This window comes from Arvicola amphibius, chromosome 8 (genome assembly GCF_903992535.2).
Source record: "Arvicola amphibius chromosome 8, mArvAmp1.2, whole genome shotgun sequence".
In the NCBI taxonomy this organism is placed as follows: Eukaryota; Metazoa; Chordata; class Mammalia; order Rodentia; family Cricetidae; genus Arvicola; species Arvicola amphibius.
In genome coordinates, this window is record NC_052054.1 from 100,143,062 (window position 1) to 100,163,949 (window position 20,888).

The 20,888-nt window shown below is 49.2% G+C and overlaps 1 protein-coding gene and 1 long non-coding RNA gene across 3 annotated transcripts in view; both read right to left on the minus strand.

Annotated features, from left to right (window-relative positions):
- Nucleotides 1–358: 358 nt before the first annotated feature.
- On the minus strand, nucleotides 359–5,244 carry LOC119821032. 2 transcript variants are annotated; one of them, XR_005286573.1, is made up of 4 exons: nucleotides 5,183–5,244; nucleotides 2,220–2,698; nucleotides 1,355–1,537; nucleotides 359–1,235 (listed from the first exon to the last, which is right to left on the minus strand). It is a non-coding gene; the product is annotated as an uncharacterized LOC119821032 (long non-coding RNA). The 2 variants fall into 2 exon arrangements; XR_005286572.1 differs by having other exon boundaries at nucleotides 359–1,537.
- Nucleotides 5,245–20,084: 14,840 nt separating this feature from the next.
- Twist2 (twist family bHLH transcription factor 2) overlaps nucleotides 20,085–20,888 on the minus strand; it is a 50,147-nt gene continuing 49,343 nt past the window's right edge. The window contains exon 2 of the mRNA XM_038340642.1: nucleotides 20,085–20,291. The gene's annotated coding sequence lies outside the window, so the exon portion shown is untranslated. The remainder of the gene's footprint in view (nucleotides 20,292–20,888) is intronic.

Consider the following 20,888-nt stretch of genomic DNA (forward strand, 5'->3'; position numbering starts at 1 on the left):
CAGACAAAGTAAATACCCAAACCCTCCAGGAAGGATCATCTTGCAGATACACTGAAGGAGTTCACAGGAGAAAAGCGTACTTCCTGATATTGAATAAGTAGAAGAAAGGAAGAGAAAACGGAGGACAGAGAAGAGGAAGAAGGAAGAGGAGGGGGGAGGAGGAAGAGGAGGGGGAGGAGGAGGAGGAGGGGGAGGAGGGGTGAGGAGGGGGAGGAGGGGGGGAGGAGGGGGGAGGAAGGAGGAGGGGAGGAGGAGAAGAGAAGAAGAAGAAGAAGAAGAAGAAGAAGAAGAAGAAGAAGAAGAAGAAGAAGAAGAAGAAGAAGAAGAAGAAGAAGAAAAAGAAGAAGAAGGAGCCGAGAGTGGAAATGACGGTGCCTAAAACATCATGATTAAGAATATTGGTACCAACATTAGGCGGAGCTCGGGGAATCCTGCAGAAGACGGGGAGGAAGGATTGTAGGAGCCAGTGAGGTCAAGGACACCACAAAAAAACCCAAAGAACCAGTTAACCTGTGCTCATAGGGGCTCACAGAGACTGAGCCAACAACCAGGGAGCCTGCATGGAACTGACTTAATCCCTCTACACTTATGCTTCAGTTGCGTAGCTTGGTCTTCTTGTGGGACTCCTAATAGTGGGAATGGGGACTGTCTCTGACTCTGTTGCCTGCTTTTGGGACCCATCCCTCCTATGGGATTGTTTCATACAACCTTTATAGAAGAGGAGGTGTCTAGCCTCATTGCAGCTTCATATACCACGGCTGACTGACATCCAGGAGCCCCACCCATATCTGAAGAGAAATAGAGGGAGGATGGTAGACATAGAGAGTGTGTGTGTGGGGGGGGGACTGGGACGAGAGGAGGGAGGGGGACACTGTGGTTGGGATATGAAAACAACCAAGCAAACAAACAAACAAACAAAAAAAAAAACAACCAAAAGAATCTGGATACTTCACTGTGGCATGAAAGAGGGTCAGGTTGGGCGTGTGGAGAGGCTCACCCCGTGTCCAAACAGGGCATCCCAACTGAAATACAAATGAATTAGTAAATTGCTCCCAGCTTGAATTTAGATCCCATGGGTTGGGGAGAAGGATGGAAGGCAACCGTCACAACTCCTTGGTTCAGTTGCTTCAGTTGGCAGGATGCTCTATTTCGCTCTATTTCACTGTATCCTGAGCACTTTGTTTAAGACAAGAGCGCAGGTCAGACTTAGGATGCCCAGAGCCAGCTGATGAGACCTGGGGAACCGAGGCTCCAGAGTTCAGGAGAGGAGGTTCCCTTGCTCTGCTCTGACCCCACAACCCGGCAGTTGGTCCTCCCTGCCAGCTGACACACTTCGGGGATCACCTTGTCTCACCTGTCTTCCTTGGCGCCCCTGCTGCTCCCATCACCGTCCTGCTTCACGTGAGTGCCGAGGACGAAGGCTGAGACCTAGACAAGGCGCAGGTACATGGGTTTCCCATCCACGCTCTGGTATATGAGGGGGGCTGGGAAGCAAGGCGGGGCTTCCTGGGAGGAACGGATGTCATCTAACTTACATCTGTACGCAGAGAAACACGTCAAGAGAGACGTGAGGAGGAAGGGTGACAGGCATGGCCTTCTGTTCCTCTGGAGTCTATTCTGCCCCTTAGCTCCGCCCATCTATTCAGGGGTTCAGGGCCAGAGCCAAAGATGGGGGTCTAGGCTGGCCACTGGTCTCTTCCCAGGACTCACAGACACATTTTTGGACCTGGAGTTCTCCAATTTGGAGCAACTCTGCACTTCATACATTTTAAATTTCTATTTTTAAAAAAATGCAATCATGGGTGGAAAAGTTGCAGAGTCTGCTGTTTCCGGGATGTAACAACAAAACTTAAGCTGTGGCCGTACCCTAACCAGTTTCTTAAACTAGAGTCGGATGCAGGATGCGGGGGGTCACGAAAAACATCAACAGTGACCAAACAGCAAGTCAAAGCCGAATGTGCATAATAAAGGTGGCGCTGACCCAAGGTGCACTGCAGAACTTCCCCGCTGCTGCCTAGGTTCTGAGCGCAACACCCATACTCCGCACTGCGCATGTCTCCGGCCATGCAAGGCCAGCGAACCGCCTGAAGAGGCGTGGCTCAGATTCGAGGCTCTCGCATTAGTTACAGTAAGTTTTTATTCTGCAAGCCAAATTTCCAGCATTTATAGAAGTATAATGATTTAAATATGGGAAGCAAAGACTTGCAATGCTTTCTTACCACCGCCTGTCCGCAGGTAAGCTTTTGCGCAAGCGTTCGGTGGAAGAAGGCTGTGGTGGCTGCTTTGTCACTTTGACACAACTTAGAACGACCTGGGAAGAGTCTCAGCAAGGAACCCTCTAGATTAAGTTGGTCTGTGGCCCTGTCCGTGGAGGTCTGTCTTGGTACATCTTGCTGATGTGGGAAGACCCAGCCTAAGCGTTGGCAGTGTTTTTAGGTAACAGTCAGATAAGGGAACTTGGAGGAGGAAGGATTTGGCTTCTTTGCTCACTCAGTCTTTACTCTTGCTGGCGAGCTCATCTACTCTGCAGCGGCCGCCACTGGTTCCTTGGCTGGCTGATACTCAGCCAGACCTCTTCAGTCTTCAATGTGGAGTGAACATCATCTGCTCTCCAGGAATCCTCCACGCCGTTGGAGCCAGATTGGTACTGCTGAGATGCTCAGCTGCACACACCAAGAGACAACCAGGCATTTGACCCCTGTGGTGTGAGAAGGGCAGTGGTGGGCTTCTCTGCCTGTACTGTATAAGCCATCACGAAATCCCCCTTTAGCATGCATTCATCCTATTGATTCTGTTCCCCTGCAGAGCCCTGACCCAATACAAGGGCTCTGCCTAGGAATTGCCTGAAGCTGCATCAGTGAGACCGTAGGGCAAGGGGAGCTTTTGCAGAACAACTAGTATGTCCGTTTGTCTAGACATACCCAAGGGTGAGGCTGGGGTGGTCAACATGAAGCCTTTTCTGGTTTTTGCACTAAAGATTAAAAAGTTGAAAGGGCTTTGGTGGGAAGGGAAAGTGTCACGTCCTGTGGCATTTGGAGCCAAGATTCTGGTGGCTGCTGCCTGGCAGCGGAGTCCTCTCCAATTAGGTCAGCTCGAGCTTCTTGCGGAGAACCATCATGACGCACGGTAATATGCATGTGCAAATACGCTCCTCCCAACAGGTGCCTCTGAAAGTTTCAAGTGTTGTTATCCTTTCAAAGACTGGGAACTGGTCCCCCAAATACTCTGACAGAAAGCAACAGAGCCAGGCCAGAGGTACCCACCTCTCTCCTTTAAGACTCTTTGACCTCAGTCTAAAGTCTTCTCTAGCATAGCCATGCCCTTCAGACAAACTGCCCATATCACATGGACCAGTCAAATCATGGCTTTCATTGAGAACATTCTCTGGTGTCCATCTGTCTTGCTCAGTGGCTAAATGCCTGCTTCTATCTGTGACATTAGCCCTCTGGCTGCTCCTCAGGCCTGTATCTCAAGACCCCCCTCCCCCCCCAGAGCACCTTTCTCTATGTGTAAGGCCACTGCACACTTTTCGTATTTTGGATTCTGTGCTCCCTTGCTACTTGGGACTGCACTGTGTAAGGAAGGGTCTTTCTTCCCCTGACCCTCAGAGGACAACGAGCCTGAGCTTCCAGAAAACACTAGTGTCCTACACTGTTGCATTCATGCAGCTTCAGCAGATGGCTGTGCTCTGGGAAGGAGGAGCACACTCCTCAGATGGGATGACTTTACCTAGTGCCTCTCTGTGTGACTGTCCCTTACAGCTAGCATTGGCTTAGGGAGTCCCTGTGCTTGAGTGGAGGAGCCGGTGACATGGGTTGGTGGTACAGTTGTGACCATAGCCGATTCCTGGCAGAGTCAGAATGGAAGCCCAGGTGGGCTCAGTAGGAATCACCTGCCCTCGGTGTGGTAGGGGACCTACAGTGACTGGCAGCCCAGACAGAACTGCTACACACAATGGCTTCTTCACCCAGAGCTGACAGAGCTTCTAGTTCCTTAGAAGCCACAACTCCAGGCGCTCAGCTCTGGCCAAAGGCCCTGTGGTCTCCGCCCTCTGCTGTCCCTGAACCAAGAGTAACACAACGGGCTCCTGTGGTCCTGATATTTTTATTCTTGGGTCAAGCAAAGTCCCAAATCCAGGGGCTCAGGGCCCAGTGCTCCCTGGCTGTCTTCATTTCCTACACCCCAACTCTGCATGCTGAGTCAGGGATTTTCCCTTCCTCTTGTGTCTTTAATATGTCTCATTCCCAGGAAAAGCTCTAACGTGGACACTCTTCCCCTTACATCCCGCCAGGGCAGGAAACGACACAACACTTCCTTCCCACCCTCCTGCCTCATGCTCCTCTCTCGCTGTCAAGTAAGGTGCTAGCCACTTAATGTCCATTTCCTGTTGTAACTCCTCACAACAGGCAGGTCTCTCTGCAAGGGAGGTCTATTGCATGCCTTATCACCCACACAAAAGGCCACACACCATAGGCACCATCGCCTAATTATGATCTAGTCCTATAGGTACCACTTTTAGGGGCCACACTGGCAACCAGCAGGCCCAGTGACCCTTTTGTCGCTGCCCCCGTGCCAACAGCACTCTTGCAGGTGCACGGCCACGCTTTTCTTTCCAGGTGTGTGAGAGGATCGGAACTGAGGGGGTCAGGCTTGCTCAGCAAGCGCTCTTGCCCATTGAGCCAACTCCTTAGCCCCTGGAGTCTTTCTCAAGCTCTCTGACCACACAATGTTTAAACATGAGCAAAATGAGGTGGCATGCATCTCTGATCCAAACACTCGGAAGACTGAGGCAGGAGGACTGAAAATTCCAGACCAGCCTAGATTATAAAAACCATGTCTCTAAAGCAAACCAAGCAACAAACAAAAACCCTATACTTGTAAAGCCATTTCTTTGACAAGATCACCTCACTCTGGTGATCCAGCACATGGTGTGGGTGTCCTCATCTTTGCTCAAACCCCGAACTTTTCTTCAGCAGAGAACACATTTTCTACCCAGGGCTGTGGGCAGTGTCTGGATATTGTAGGCAGAGTTTTTCCTGGGGACTGACTGCCAGCTCCCCAGTAAACACACAGACTGAATATTAATTACAAATCCTCAGTCAACAGCTTAGTCTCCAGCCAGCTCTTATAATGTAAATCAACCCGTTTCTATTAATCTATGTGCTGCCCCAGGCTCATTTACCTCATCTAGGAACTTCCCATGTTGCTTCTTCCAAGTCTGGCTCAGGACTCCCCAGACTCCACCCTTCTTCTTCCCGGCATTCTCTTTGCCCTGGAAATCCTGCCTAGTCATCGGCCAATCAGCTTTTTATTGACATTGAGAGCAACACACTTTCACAGTGTACAGAAGGATTGTTCCACAGCAGGATATAGCTTGGCTGTTCCTAGTGGGTGGATCCAGAAGTGCTGCTGATCAGCGTGCAATGCAGGGAGCAAGTACCCCTCACCCCAGATGTGATCTGGTCCAAGTGTCAGCAGGGCTGCGGTTCAGAAACCCTATTCAAGATTAGTCCCAAATACCCTAATTTATTTTGTTTGGATGAGCTCTTGGCTGTAGTGGCTGGCTGAGCTTCCTTCGTCTTTAAACACTTACCCTACTCCAGTTAGATTTTTTTCATCTGGTTCCTCAGACCTTCTGAAGGTCATAGATGGCAGACGTTGTTAGATCAGTTTCTTTTTTTATTCTTTGTTTTGCTAAAGAAGGCATTTGAAACCCCGGAAATCCCTCTGCTCACGGCTGTGACCGAAACATCATCTTGGTGTGTAATTTTTAAATCTTCCAACCTAAAACATGTTTTACCACAGGCTTTGTCTGCTCCTTGATCTGTCAGTTACCCAGGAATGTGTCTTTCATGTGGAACGAGAGGGCATTTCTGTCAGTGAGTTCTTGACTGACGCATGTCCTCCGTACTGTGGTCAGAGAGGCTGTGCGCAGCCCTGGCCTCGGTTTTCCTTTCTGTTGACATTTAGATGTGTGTTCATTTACTAAGTTTGGGAGCTGCTGTCTTCCTAGTTCATTTTCTCCAAGCCTCTGCTGATTCCACTCCAATGATGTTTTGACTTAGACTTTATGAGATGTGTGTGTGTGTGTGTGTGTGTGTGTATGTTGGGGACTGGATGAGAATGGCCCCCATAAGTCCATATATTTGCGCACTCCATCCCCAGGTGGTGAACTCTTTGAGAAGGGCTAGAATGGGTGGCCAGGTTGGTGTAGATGTGTCCTTGTAGGAGAAAGTGTGTCCTTGGGGATGGGCTTTGAGGTTTCAAAAGCCCATGCCAGACCTGGTGACTCTTTGTTTGCTGCCGGTGGATCAGGATGTGGAACTCTCAGCTCCTGCTCCAGCACCATGCCTGCTGCACGCCGCTGTGCTCCCCTCCGTGATGATAATGGAATAGCCCTCTGACACTATAAGCCAGCCCCCAATTCAACACTTTCTAAGAGATGCCTTGGCCATGGTGTCTTTCCATAGCAATAGAAACTCGAAGGATGGGACGGGGCAGAGACAGAACCCAGTTTCTCTCCTCCCTGCTCTCTGTCATCCATTTCTGCTCATCTCCCTCCAACAGGGTCCCGTGATTGCTCAGCTGGGCGTGTCTCCTTTCTGCCTCTTGCTCTGGAAACTCAGTCTGCCTTGCGCCTATCACCAGAGCTCTTCTAGGAAATAAACACCTCCCTCACAACCACGCTTATGACATTAATGACCCTGATGTTAGGAGCCGGACCCCCTTCGCAGAATAGGGTTTGTTTATTCTGCGGCAAAAGTCCCTGTAGTAAACTAAGCACGCAAGCAAGCAGCTCACCTGTTCGCCCAAGGTCAGCCAATAGGTCCGTGTCAGTCATTTCTATCTAGGCTCCCTGTTGAATACAATCACTAATGCCCTTCATTTCCCCCAATGAGCCAGTGTGGCAAGCCCTGTGGGTGGTACCTGCCAATGGCCAGTCCTGCAGTACAGAAAGCCCCCTCTAAAGCTTCTGGAAACCTCAACACTCTAAGAGCCAAGCCATGAAGACAGTGTAGGCTCATGGGGATCCTAAGACCACATGGGCTTATCTTAGAGACGCTGTGTGGGGGCAGGTCGTTTTGGCTGGACTGCATTCCTGGCTGTCCCCTGTGACTCCGAGGCAGCCACCTTCCTTCTTGTAAGTTCTTCAGACCCCTCCACTCTACTCCACTGGAGTTTGCTTAACAGAAAAATCACATCATGGCCGTGCCAGTGCTTCTCCAGGATAAGGCAGCTGTGTGCCTCTGTGCTTGCTCTCCGATACCCCCACGTCTATGATCTGCTGGGGCCAAGGATGCCAGGACGGACAGAGTGGCACTGACCCGAAGGGCTTCAGTCTAGTGGGAGAAGGACTTCTAGATAGATAGCCTAGCCTGGACACTCTGGGTGATCAGGCTAGTGCCCGAGCTGTGTGTGGCACGGGGCCTTCTGGGCTAGGTACTGTGGGTTATGGGTAGCCTGCCAGGCTGAGCACTTGAGATGAAGAGTGGCCTCCTGGGATGGTTGCTAAAGGTGATGGGGGCAGTGTCTTAGGCTGGGTGCTGCAGTTGTGGATCTCTTCTCTTGAATGTTCTGGATGTGGCCCTACTTCATACTCAGCCTCTTGAAACAATGGAGCCAACTGCTGGTCATCTCCCAGACCAGCCCCTGGTTCTGGTACCTGTAGGGCCGGCTGATCTTCCGGAGGCTAGCAGGGGTCGAGGTTATCGAGTGTGGAGAGCCCTCCCGTGCTTTGCATCCCAGAAAGTGCAGACACACAGGGACCACATCCAAGAAGCGGTACTTGGCCAAGCCCTCGGGACCAGGGTTCCATGAGAACCGTTTTTTTTATTGAGAATTGTGGTATGTAGTGGATTGAGAAATTGCCATAGTCGGAAAAAACAAGTGGAAAACCTTCCAGAAAACAAACACTGCAGAAGGAAGTGCCAGGGCAGGGAGTGTTGAGCCTGTGGGAGACTGAAAATGACTTCTGGAGGACTGCTGGGCCATCCAGGTCCCGGGACCTGCAGATTTGGCCCGGTGGCAGCTCTCACTATATTTCAGGTCTGAGAGATTCTTTGATTAATTTCTGTGGACTTCACCAGAGTTACAGCAACTCCCCGAGCACTAATTAAGGAAGAGAGGCGGACAGTGACTCATGCTGGAAAGAACCCTCCCAGCCCTAAGAAAGCATTTCAGGTCCTCACGCAGTGGGAATGGCCTCCGATCAAGGCAGCTCTGGCTGGAGGTCAGCAAGATAATGGTCAGAGTTCCTACTAGTCTCTCTCTCTCTCTCTCTCTCTCTCTCTCTCTCTCTCTCTCTCTCTCTCCCTCCCTCCCTCCCTGCCTCCCTCTCTCCCTCTGCCTTTCCCTCTCTGTCTCTCCCTCTCCCCCCTCCTCTCTCTCTGTGTGTGTGTGTGTGTGTGTGTGTGTGTGTGTGTGTCGTGCCCACACACAGGCTCCAGGCTCCAATTGTGTGTTTCCTAGAGGAGCTGACAGGGACATCTGGCATGGCTTCTGTTTGCTAGAAACTGACAGGACTTCTGGGGTTTAAACCCAGGGCCCCATATATGCAAGGCAAGTGGCTACAACGGAATTGTGCTCTAGTCACCCCAGAGATAGATTTCAGAAGCCCACGTCAAGGGCACTGCCACCACCCAGGTTGGAAGTCACAGCATCCATCTAGCCCCAGCCATACAGGGTCCTTTTGGCTGACCAAACCTTTTCTTGAAAGCTTGGGTGGTAGAGAAGGAGACCAGAGGTCAATGCCTCAGTCACATGCCGGGGAAGGTTGACAAGGCACACGCCACTCTTATCCAGCATAGAAACAGAGCGTGCCAAGAAGGAGAGCAAATTCAAATGTGTATTTTCTCTCCAAGTGAGAAGTAGCTTGGAGACTTTCCTGCCATGTGACTGCTCTGGCTATGGATCTGACCTGGGGGACCACAAAGGAACCACAGCCTGGGACTCCTTTAGGAGCCAAGGACTGAGCAGCAAGGGTAGACCTTATCCCTAGTAGAACTTGGTCCAGGGCAGAGAGAGAGCTGAATGCCACAGGTACAGTGTATTATTGCACTCCAGAGCAGCAGCCTTCTGATGGAGTGAGTACTGCACTCTTACAGGGCTGGTTGTCTCCAGCCTCCATTCCTGTGAACATTCTGCATACAGATAAGAACCAGCTTGCTATTCAGCCAAAGGGAATAAATCTTCTTTAGACCAGGAATGGGTCCTAGGGTCTGAGTCTGGACAGCTGGGCAAAGCACAAGTGCTGAGAACCTCGCTGGAGCTGTCAGAGCTGTCTGGGTTGAACAATGCAGAGCACCGGGTCACACAACTCTAGCCACTCAGCCAGTAACTGAGTTGGTCCCATCTGCTAAGCAGCATGCTGGAGACCAGAGAGCCAGCAGGGAACATACACATGGTAGCCAGGTCCTCATGGGACGGGAGTTGATAGCACAAGAGCAAGCTCAGGCTATGTCCTCTTGGGTCTCACAAAGGGAAGTGAGGGGAAAGCACTGTTAGCAAGAACAGGAACTGGGGGAGAAAAAGGGCCGGAAGATTTGAGAGGCTGTTAACATTGTGGGGGCTTTCACTGATCACACAGAGAGGAGTCATAAGCTCAGACTAGAGTTTACCCAACACTGAAGACGTCTTTCATCCCCAGCTTCCCCATGACGGCTGCTCTCCTTTATCTAGTTTTGATTAGGGTTATGGGTCTTTGTCTGCATTTGTGTATATGCACCATGTGCATGCAGTGCTGGCAGAAGTCAGAAGAGGATGCTGTATCCCCCAGAACTGGAGTGGCAGGCAGTTGTGAGCCACTATATAGGTGCTGGGGACTAAACCTGGGTCTTCTGCAAGACCTAGTGTTCTTAACCACTGAGCTATCTCTCCAGTCAGTCACTTCACTGAGTTCATGTCTACATCATGGCAATGCAGAGGCACTTCCTCACAGCTGAGGGTACCCTCTTCATGAGTTGTATTTTCATGTAGCATTGCTGGTTTCAATGAAAACGCTTAATCAAACGATTATAGATTCACAGGCAGTTGTTAGAAATAATACTCGGAGGCCCCATGTGGCTTCTACCCCATTCCCAACACTGGAACACCTTGTAATAAGGAACAACAGAAAATGAGACCAGAAACCTGATCTTATGCAGCCAAAGCAGAGCAGTCTATCATCCTTCCCCAATAGCTCTGGTTCCCGGGCCTCTTGTCCCCAGACCTCTGACAGTATCCTTTAGGAAGGGCTTCCCTCCCTTCCTCCCTTATCCCAGCAATGGCTACTCTGTTCCCTGGGTCTGCTATAAAAACTGCTCTGTCCAGATGCAATCTTTTGGAATTCACTCTTCCACACATTGTAATTTTCTGGAGAGTTATCCCAGCTGTACTTTGCGGCTTCTCTCCATGATGGAGACATATTTGGTGCTGTGACTATGGCTCAGCTGGTGTCACAATTTGTCTTTAATGAAGACATCTGCGTCTGCGAGCAGGTTTCTCTAGGATACAAGCCCAGGACCAAAATTGTTCGGTCATTGGGCAGTCAAGTATTTAGAATTCAAAACCTTCCAAACTGCTTTCAAGGGTCTGTATCTTTTAATGGTCACACGGGTGGTGTGAAGTAACCTATGTATGTCCTGGGCATCCCCTCCAGAGACCATTGTAACCATTGCAATGCAACCATTGTAATGGTTTAGACATAATGGCATAGTTCCCGACCATGGGGGGCAGCTGGTCCCATCACCCAAGGCACAGCACCACTGTAATTGTTTAGATAAAATAGCACAGTCCCCTGAGGGGCAGCCGGGTCCCAGCACTGAATGCCTCTATGGGTCCCAGGCAGGTGGGAGGTGGCTAGTGGGTGAGATACCTCAGCAGGTCAGTGGGAGCCATGGCAGGTGAAGAGATGGGTAGACAGCATGCAGAGAAAGTAGGTATAGTTTATTTAGTGGGTTATGGAAGGGAAGGGGAAAGGGGAGAGGAAGAGAGGGGGGAGAGAGAGAGGGAGAGGGAGGAGAGAGAGAGAAACAGAGGAGAGAGAAACAGAGAGCAGGGGAGAGAGAGAGGAGGGAGGAGAGGAGAAGCAACAGCAGCCACATTTTCTGAAGAGAGAAGGGACAGAGAGAGAGCAGAGGATGGAAGCAGAAGGAAGATCCCTTTGCCTGGGAGGAAGGGGCAGTGGGTGGGGCTTGTCTCTTAAAGGGACAGGGCAGACCATTACAGCCATTCTGATGACAGTAAAAAGACATTGTGTTTTCATCTCCCTAGTGGCTAATGATGCTTTGTTGTCATAGAGTCTCTCGTTTGAAGTGTCTCTCACAGTTTTTGTCCCTTTTCTGTTGAGTCTCAATAAAAATACAAAATAACTTATTTTATCTCATATTTCAACATCACAGTCCATCATCAAAGGAAGTCAGGATAGGAACTCAAGGCAGGCACCAAAAGGCAGGAGTCAGAGTCACCTGTAATTTGATTTTTCATTTCCTTTAAGAATATTATTTCTCTTATTTTTGCTTTTGGGTTTGTGTGCAGAGTTTGGGAGGCCGTGGGTCACCTGACATGAGCATTGGAGAGCAAACTTGGGTCCTCTGGAAGAGCAGCATGCACTCTCAACCATGAAGCCCCCTCTCCAGCCCCAGTTTTTCATTTTTAAGGAATTGCTCACTTAGCAAACCCTTTCAGTTTCCATGAAGTCCAGATTATCAGTTTTTTTTTTCTTGTGTAGATTGTGTGTTTTGTGTCAAATCCGTGAACTCTTTGTCCAACTCTAGATGCCAAGATTCTCCCCCACCTAAAACTTTGTGCTCTCTGGTTTTGCATTTACGTCTGTGGTCTATCCTGAGAGGATGGAGTTTCCGACTATGGTCCACACCCTGCCTGTGGCTGTGCATCTGCCCCATTGCCACACACTCAGAGGCCATTTTCATCCCTAAGATGACTCCACACCATATCGAATCCGCTGGGTGTATTTTACATGGGTCTATTCTGGGCGCTCTTGTGTGGTCATTCAGGCAGTGCCACAGTCTTGGGTTCTTTAGATATACACCAAGTAAGTTTTAAAATATCAGGGCGCTAACCTCTCCTGTTTGTTCTCCTTTTGCAAACTCTCAGCTTTCATTGCCTTTCGGTAAGAATTTTTGAATATTCTTGCCTATTTCTACAGTGACTAATGCTGGGGTTTAGCTTGGAATTTCACTAAATCTGCGTATCAGTTTGGGAGACATTGACACCTGTGTCGTGCTGAGCATTTGCACCTACGAACATGGTAGTCCCCCTCCCCTGACCGCTTTCATTAGCTTGTGTAGCTTTCAGTGTGCAAGTCCTTTGCAAGAGTGACATCTCCGAGTTTCCACTCTCTGAACAGTTGCAAAAGCATTGCATTGCTAAGCTCACTGTCTTAGTTAGGATGTCTGTCACTGTGATAAACACTGAAACCAAAAGCAATTTGGGGAGGAAAGAATTTATTTCAGGTTATAGTTCCACATCACAGTTTGTCATGGAAGGAAGTTGAGGCAGGAATGCAAGGCAGGAACCCGGAGGCAGAAGCTGAACCAGAGGTTGTGGAGGAATGCTGCTTACTGGCTTGCCCCACCCAGGGCTTGCTCAGTTTGATTTCATATACAAATCAGGACTACTTTCCTGGAGGTGGCACTGCCTCAATGGGCTGGGCCCTCCCATATCAATCATTAATCCAGAAAGTGCCTCATAGGCTTGCCCACAGCCCGATCTGAAGCAGGAATTTTCTCAGTCAAGCTTCCTTCTTCGCAAATGACTCTCAGTTGTGGCAGGTTGACAAAACACTCATCAGGCAGCTCGGCGACCCTGTGTTCGTCGCTAATACACACGAATGCAATGAATTTTGTCTGTTGGTCATATATCTGGAAGCCTTCTGAACTCAATGAACGTCCTAGAATTTTAAAAACTGGACTCTGGGATTTGGGTGTCGAGGGGCATGCCATCTGCAGGTGGCAGTCTCGTATCTCCCTTTCCAGCGTGTTTACATTTTTATCCTTTTCTTGGCATATAGCTGTGGCTGACCCTCCCACCAGCGTGTTAATTTGCAGTCAACCTGACACTATCTCTACCTTGCACACGTTCCGTCTTCCGCAGTAAATGTCATCTGGATATGGGGACTTGGTAGATGCTTTTACCTAATTAAATCTCTTCTATATCCATTCTTCCAAGAACTTTGCTTCTCACCACCAGTGGGTGCTGAACCCTGCTAAATGCTTTGCACATCTATTGATAGGCCACCGGCCATTTCATCTTTATTCTTGCAACGTGAATGCACAGTACTGGTCATTTAAAATCTTCTCCTCTAATTTCTTTTATCATTTTATATAATGTGTTTTTATCAAATTTAATCCCCGTTCCCGCCCCTCCAACTCCTCCCCTATCTTCTTACTATTCTCCCCTGCACAACTTCATGTGATCTTTTAAAAAAATCCACTGAACCTATTTAGTGCTGGAAGTATGTGCATAGGTATAAGACCATCCCTAAAAACTGAGTCTATTTCCTCCCTAATGGCCACCAGTTGCCAATACTTCCTCATCAAAAGATAGAACATCATGAGCACTTGCTCGCCCATGCTGGATTTCACCTGACTTGATCATGCACAAGTCTTGTGCACGCAGTCACAGCTGCTGCAAATTCATGCGTGCAACAGTCCTGTTGTAGCCAGCAACTCATGCTCTACTGCAGATGTCACTATCTTGGGCTCTTAAAGTCTCTTTGCTCCCTCTTCTTTTGTGATCCCTGAGTCTTGGGGAGAGAGGGGTTTATATAGCTGTCCTCTGTCCCCATAACACTGATTAAATAAGATACTGCAGGAGTGCAAGGCTCGCTGTTGGATTTAAAGCCCCCCCCCCGATAAGATGGAACACTGTCTGGTACATTAATTGGGCCAAAATCCAGATGGCTTGCTAGGTCCTAGATCATAGGGAAGAACCTAATACCATTATTATACTAAATAAAATTGTGATAAAGTGCCTCTAAGTTCTTATATTTATACCCACATATAGTGTGCCTCCATCCCTCATCAGAGAATTCTTTTTCTTTTACAGCAGATGACAATAAATACAGAAACCCACAATTAATTAAGGGACTGTGGAGTACCCAGTTACATATACATCATATGCATATACAATGCATAGAGGTCAGAGAACAACTTGTGATGTTGGTTTTCTCTCTCTCTCTCTCTCTCTCTCTCTCTCTCTCTCTCTCTCTCTCTCTCTCTCTCATTATGTGGGTCCTGGGGTTGGACACTGATGGTCAAGCTTGTGCAGCAAGTGCCTTTACCTACTGAGCTAGCTTGAGAGCTCCATTGCAACTTTGTTGTGATGCACATGCACATTTAGGGTAGTTGAGTGGTTTTTGGGTCCTGCTTTGTTTTGTGTTTGAAATCCAAGCTGGAAATTCCTTTCTATTAGTATCTCTAGACCATTTACATTTAGTGTGATTATTGCTGTGTTAGGATGTATGTATTCTTTTTCCCTTTCTGTATTGTTTGTTATATTATTTGTATTTCCCACAGCATGCTTGAATATTTTTTTATAATTCCATTTTTGTTTAGTTCCAATCACCCAAGAAATATAAATTTGGGGTAAATATGAATCTTGTTGTTAGTGCTTACAGTTTCTCACAGGTGAATTTTCCTCTGTGGCCTGCTTAGTACTGTTAAAGTACTCTGGGTGTACAGTAGGAAATGTGGTGGCTGGTTTGGTGACAAGAAGGTTTCAGAGAAGTTGAGAGACTCTCCAGTCTGCACGGTGTGCTGTCCTTGAGACACTGGTGCTTGCAAACTTTGTTGCTGCTATGGGTCCACTTACTTTTATGTTTTAGGATTTAAATTTTCTTGCAGCTTTGTTTTGAACAGGAATTTGTTCTGATGACTTTGTCCCCCAATTCCTAGGAGTAGGAGATTTGGATCCTTTGCTTTGCTTCTCCCTCGGGACAGAGCTGAGAATTTTGTTCAGTGTAATTTATTTTATAAAATACCCAGGAAATGTGAGATTAGAGTGGGATTTGAAAAATAAAAGTCAGAAAACCTGGTCGGAGATTCCCCACTGATGTGGATGTCACTGTTGGCAGTGGGGGCGCAGTTGTGCCAACGACCCTCAGCAGGCACCGAGCAGATGGCCTCAGAGTTGTCTTACTCTGGGACCTGGAGGGGCAGGTTTATCAGAATTGTTCCAGGTATGTGAACCCCCTTGCACTAGCACTCTAGAACGGATGAGTGTCAGATGGCCCTGGGTGGAGAACGAGCAAACCTGATCTTCAGGACACACTTACACCCAGTCTGTTCCTTGGCAGCAATAGAAGCAAGATATGGCTTAAGAGGATGACAGAGGTGTGGCTTGCAGGTGGCAAGAAAGGTTCCTGTGTTAAAAACTTAATCCCCAAAGTCATACATTAATGCAAAGTCTTGGGGTAAACAGGACTGGATGAGGGTGTGCCTCTGCGGAGGCATTGCTGGCTTCCTGGAAAAAGAAGGAGAGAGCTAGCTAGCATGTTTGCTGTCTCACCATGTACCACCTCTGCCTGCCCACCCCAGAAGTTGAGTGGGCACCAGTGCCACAGACTTGGACTTCTCAGCCTCCAGAATCATGAGCCAAACAAACTTTTCTTCTTTATAAATGACCTCGTTACAGGTATTTTGTTATAGCTGCAGAACATGGACAAAGACCGTCCTATGTACTGTAGAATGCCCTGTTAAGTAGAGGCCAGCAAGGGCCAGTAGACGCTCCTCACCTGCTCTTGGGCGATGAGTTTGTCTCTCCTCCCTGCGTTGCTCCTCTGCCAGCCTACTTCCTCTGCTTCCTCATGGATTCTGTTTTTATATCTCCCAGTTTTCTTAGGGTTCGCATGCCACCACCTCCCCCACCCTTGCTGCTGACTCCGGAATCACATCCTTTTGGCTTTGGTTCTCGCAGCCAACAAGAGCAGCCTCTGTTCCCCAAACCCCTAGAGGACCCTGCTTGGCCCAGCTCATCCTTTTGATAGAGGCCACCCAGGCCTGGGCTCTTGGCAGCTCAGTGCTTGTCCAGAGTTCACCTCCCCTCCAATCAGCAGAGTGGGAGGGACAGAGACGACTGTGTGGTGACTGTCCACATGGAGGAGGACATGGGAACAGAGAGAGGTCCTCGAATCCCCCCCTCACCTTTAGAATTCCACAAAATGGACAGTGGGAGGAAGCGGGTCTGGAGGTCAGCGGGACCATCCAACTAATAGAAATTCGCAATCCCTTCCAACTCCTTAGCCTTGTCTGCTTTTGTTTCATCTGTGAATTGCTGGGTCAGTTCCAATATGATAAAGAGTCACATTTGTTAATCTTGGCATCAAAACAGCGCTTTAAAAATCTGAACAAAACTAAGGGAGCAGTACGTTTTCAAGATGTAAGGCCAGAAAGGGAAGGAGTGTTTTTGTGGAAAGTCTATAAAGCGAAACACTGAGCACAACCACCCCCGGGCTGTGTGAATCTTTTACCCAACCACGGTGGGGGGAGGGGGGAATGCCTCCATCCATTGAACAAGAAGAGATAAGCATTTTGTAGCAGCACAGGCAGCTCTCCTGCACAAGCCCTGTCTAGAGCATCCTGTCCCCACAGACAGAGCATAGCACAGGTGTCCCTAGGCTTATCTTCAGCATGACAGGATGAAACGACAGGCCTTCCCACTCATCCATCTGGCAAGCTGGCTTGCATGGGGTGCTCAGAGGTGGGTGCTGGCCTTATCAGGATTTCTTCTCACCCCTAGACATCTGCGTGGCCCCAGGCACTGGCAGCAAACATCCAGAGGTTCACCTAAAAGTCTGCTCCTCCTTACCCATTCACTTTCGAAACAGCCCCCCAGGGAGGTTTTTGGTTTTCACCATCCTTTCTTCACAGATACTGGTTGCTGTTTCCTTGTGCTGTGGATCTTATCAAGTCACAAAACCATCTCTGCTCATTCTTTGCAGGGACGCATGGAGGCCTTCCCAGAGCCTGGAGAGTATTCATGACCCCAGGGTCACAACCATCTGTGCTCTAAGAATATCACACCTGGCTACGCATTTCCTCGGAGCCACTGTCAAGGTTCCCATTTGGCCGTGGCCACTCAAACCGTCAATGTGTCAAGAAAGCTTTATGTGATCTTCCTTGTGTCAGCCTGGCCATTCTTAGCAGCCTGCTAACTTCTGCTCTTGGTGGAAGCATCCGACACTCATTTGTTAGAACGTTCCGTGTTGTAAGCAGAAATCCAGCTCAGAGGCGTGTAGGACCATGAAGTCAGGAGGAATCTGACCCAGGCGTCGGTGGTGGGATAAGCATTGACAACCTCTGGCTGTCATGTTCTCCCGGGGTCACAGGTGGCTGCCTGTGCTGCTCCCAGGTATTCAGAGGGGGCCCCAGCTCTGCCACCCCATGCCAACGAAATGGGGCCGTTCCCAGCAAGGGCCCCAAGGCTCTCTCCAACTCCTTCTCACCCCTCTCACCAGGACTGTGCTCTTCAAGAATCCTGACGCCAGACTGCTCAGTCAGGAAGGTGACTGCCAGCATGAAGGCCCGCTCAAGTCCTCGGCACTTACATCAAAAGCTCAGGTGTGGTGGCGTAAGTCTGACCCCAGCACCCGGCCCTGGGGAGGCAGAGCCATGCAGATCTTTGCAGCAGTCACCGTAGCTGAACTGACAAAGACCTCAAGAAACAAGGTCAGTGAGATGGCTTGGTAGGGAAGGCATTTGTCTTCACGCCTGATGGCCTGAGTTTAGCACCGCTTGATGGAAGGAGAGAGCTGACTCCTGCAGACCTGCGCGCGTGTGCCATTGTACACACATGCTCACATGTATGCAATGTAAATAAATGCCAGTAAGAGTAAAAGTAAGTAAATGATGTGGAGAGTGATAGAAGACACCAACTGTCAGACTCTTGGCTTCCGCATGAACGAACATACACACAGACACATAGATGACACATGTGTGCACACAAACATGTGTATGCACACATGTACACACAAATAAAAAGGTGCATGTGCAAATGTACATATATACACACACATGTATACACATATAAACATGTGTGCCCACATATACACACAGACACATGTACACGCATGATTACACACATATACGTGCGCAAACGTGTGCATGCATGTACACGTATGCATACGTGCACTCACACAATACACCCACCCATATGTACACCCACACACATGGACAGCCAAACATGTACACACATATACACACAAACATGTATACCCCCACAAGCTCACACATACTTGCCCATTTGCCCCAGGTAGTGAACCTATATTGCTCTTGCTTCAAGGCACCTTAGGAGTAGAGGCCGAACCTCATGAAGCTTCCTGCAAGACCCTCCTCCTTCTAACCACTCAGCAGCCAATCTGGGCAGCCTGTGCCCAGCCTTACGGAGATCCCATTTTGAGATGGATGCCTCTTGCCATGTGCCAGGTCCCCCGATCCTATCAACTGTCAGTCCCTGCAGTCACCCCATGTCTGCTGGCTTCACACTGCCAGCCTGACCTCACGACCCTTCATCTCTGCTCTTTCCCCTAAGGCCCTCTATCCCCTGCACCCTATAATCTCATAGATGGTGCTCCACAAACCCAAGGGTCACCCCACAAGTGACATGTGACCTGCTTTCTGCTTGGCCCGTGCTGCCTTCTGGCCTCATCCCTCCGGCCTCTGCTCTCTGCTGTCTGCCCTGTGGTCACTGTACCAGCCTCCCCTCTGTCTTGCTGCATGGGTGGTGGCCATCCTTCGGTGTCTTTTGCTCTGTAGTCACCATCCGGAAATGTCACTGGACTTAGTGAATGCTAGATGGTGTCAGGATTTGAAACCCCTGTGACTGGATTTTACTCTTTCCTGTAGGACATTCACCCTCGACAGAACCTGAACATCATACCGGGATCTCTGACGTCACACCCCACAGGAGTGGATCACCGCCAGCTCCATCATCTTCATTGTCTTAGAGACACACCCTCATGCGGTCATTTCTCCAGTCACCTCTGGTGACAAAGAGCAGTCGCCGTCGGGCTCTGGTCAAAGGATGTTTATCTCGGCAGCCTCCTATCGTCCCAGGAAGGAGAAACTGTAAGCCACGTGCCCTAGGACATGAATGAGGTTTTGCTCTGAAGAGACAATTTGGACCCTTTGTTGTTTCCTGGCCTTGAACTTGGCCAGGCCTCTCCAGCGGTGGGTCCCTGACCCCTTCTCTCTCTTTCTTCTTCCCGACCAGCGGCCACTATGGGATGAGCAATCGTCCACCACATTCTCCCCACCATGGTTTACAGCCTTGCCAAGGACACAAAAGCAACAGGGCCAGCCAGTCACACACTAAAGCTTCTGAAGCCATTAGCCAAAGTAAGCATTTTCTCTTTCAAGTTGTCTCCCTGTTTTGGTTTGTTTGCTTGTTTGTTAGTTCTGTTGTCACAGGGACTGAACCAACACACTTTGGTTCATAGGCCTAGGTCTGCTGACACTAGCATTAACACACATCAGCATTGCTGGCTTCTAAAAAGTTCTACAACTAGTAATGTGTGGAGAATCAAATGCATGTCTCTCGTTCTTGCTCATCCCCTTTAGAGTGACAAGGTGTTTCGTTTCTGCGACACTCAGCTTTCGGGCATAGAGATGAGAACAGAGGGGCAACAGCAGGGCTGTGTGGGCCTCTTTATTGTTCCTGGGTGTGGAGCATTATACACAGCGCGTGGCAGTCACTGAGCTGGTAAAATATCTCAATAAATAAACAAATAAGCAACATATACACTGAACAGGGAATATAAAAAATGGCTAGCTGGGCAGGCCATGGAGAGATAAAGAGCAGGAGTGTGCGAGCAAGAATTCCAGGCTTCCTCGAAACAGTCGCAGGAGGTCTGGGGTGGGAGGGGTCTCGGGTTCTTGTTCTGAGAGCCTTGGTCCAGTTTAAACAGGTTCTACAAGAATGCACTTCTGTTTTATTTAAAAATATACATTTAAAAAAGGCACTTAGAGGGAAATACAATCCAACATAGCCTCACAAATGCACTCCTGAAACCAGAGCTTTCCAAAAAGATCCCCCCCCAAAACCAAAACCCAGGAGGAGAATCCAATGGTGAGGAGATGAGGGCACAAAAGTCACTGGCAGGTAGGCTGGTGCCCATCCCATGGGTGTCTCTGAGAAGGATGTGAACCTGGGTTGCTGTCCCATGCCGATGCTGTCCCCTCTGAACACTCAGCTGGGGCACTGGGGGCATGAGGAGCAACGAGGTTGTCCAGGTGCCAGAAGTCAGAGCCGCGGACGCATCCGGTTCCACTTTTGCCTGAGATGTGCAGGCAGGTCTGAAAGAGAAGGAGAGGGGGTGAGACGTTATAGCATCTGACATTTGGAGAAGCACGGCCTTTCTCTGAGGGAGTCTGGGGCTGCGGGTATGGAGAGCTGGCCCTGTATCATTCGTACCACTCTCAGCTGCCCCACCCCAAAGATGCAGGGCCAGACCTCAGAGTTTCCAGGCCCTGGAAGGTCCACACAGTACAGTGTTGACCGAGGTTTCTGTCCCACCCAGTCTCAATTCATTCAGTCCCAAAGAAACACACAGAGGTCTACATTCATCATAAACTGATTAGCCTATTAACTCAGACTTCTTATTAACTCTTTCTTACACCTTTTATTGGCCCATTATTCTTGTCTGTGTTAGTCACGTGGCTTGGTACCTTTCATCAGTGAGGTATTCTCATCTTGTTTCCTCTCTGACTGGGAGACAACTGCAGACTGCAACTTTCCTCTTCCCAGAATTCTCCTGTTCTCATCGCCCTGCCTCTACTTTCTGCCTGGCTACTGGCCAATCAGGGTTTATTAAAAATAATACAAGTGACAGGATAAAAGACTATTGTCCCACAGAAGCAGAGCACCATATTCTTCTCAGGGCCACATGCTGG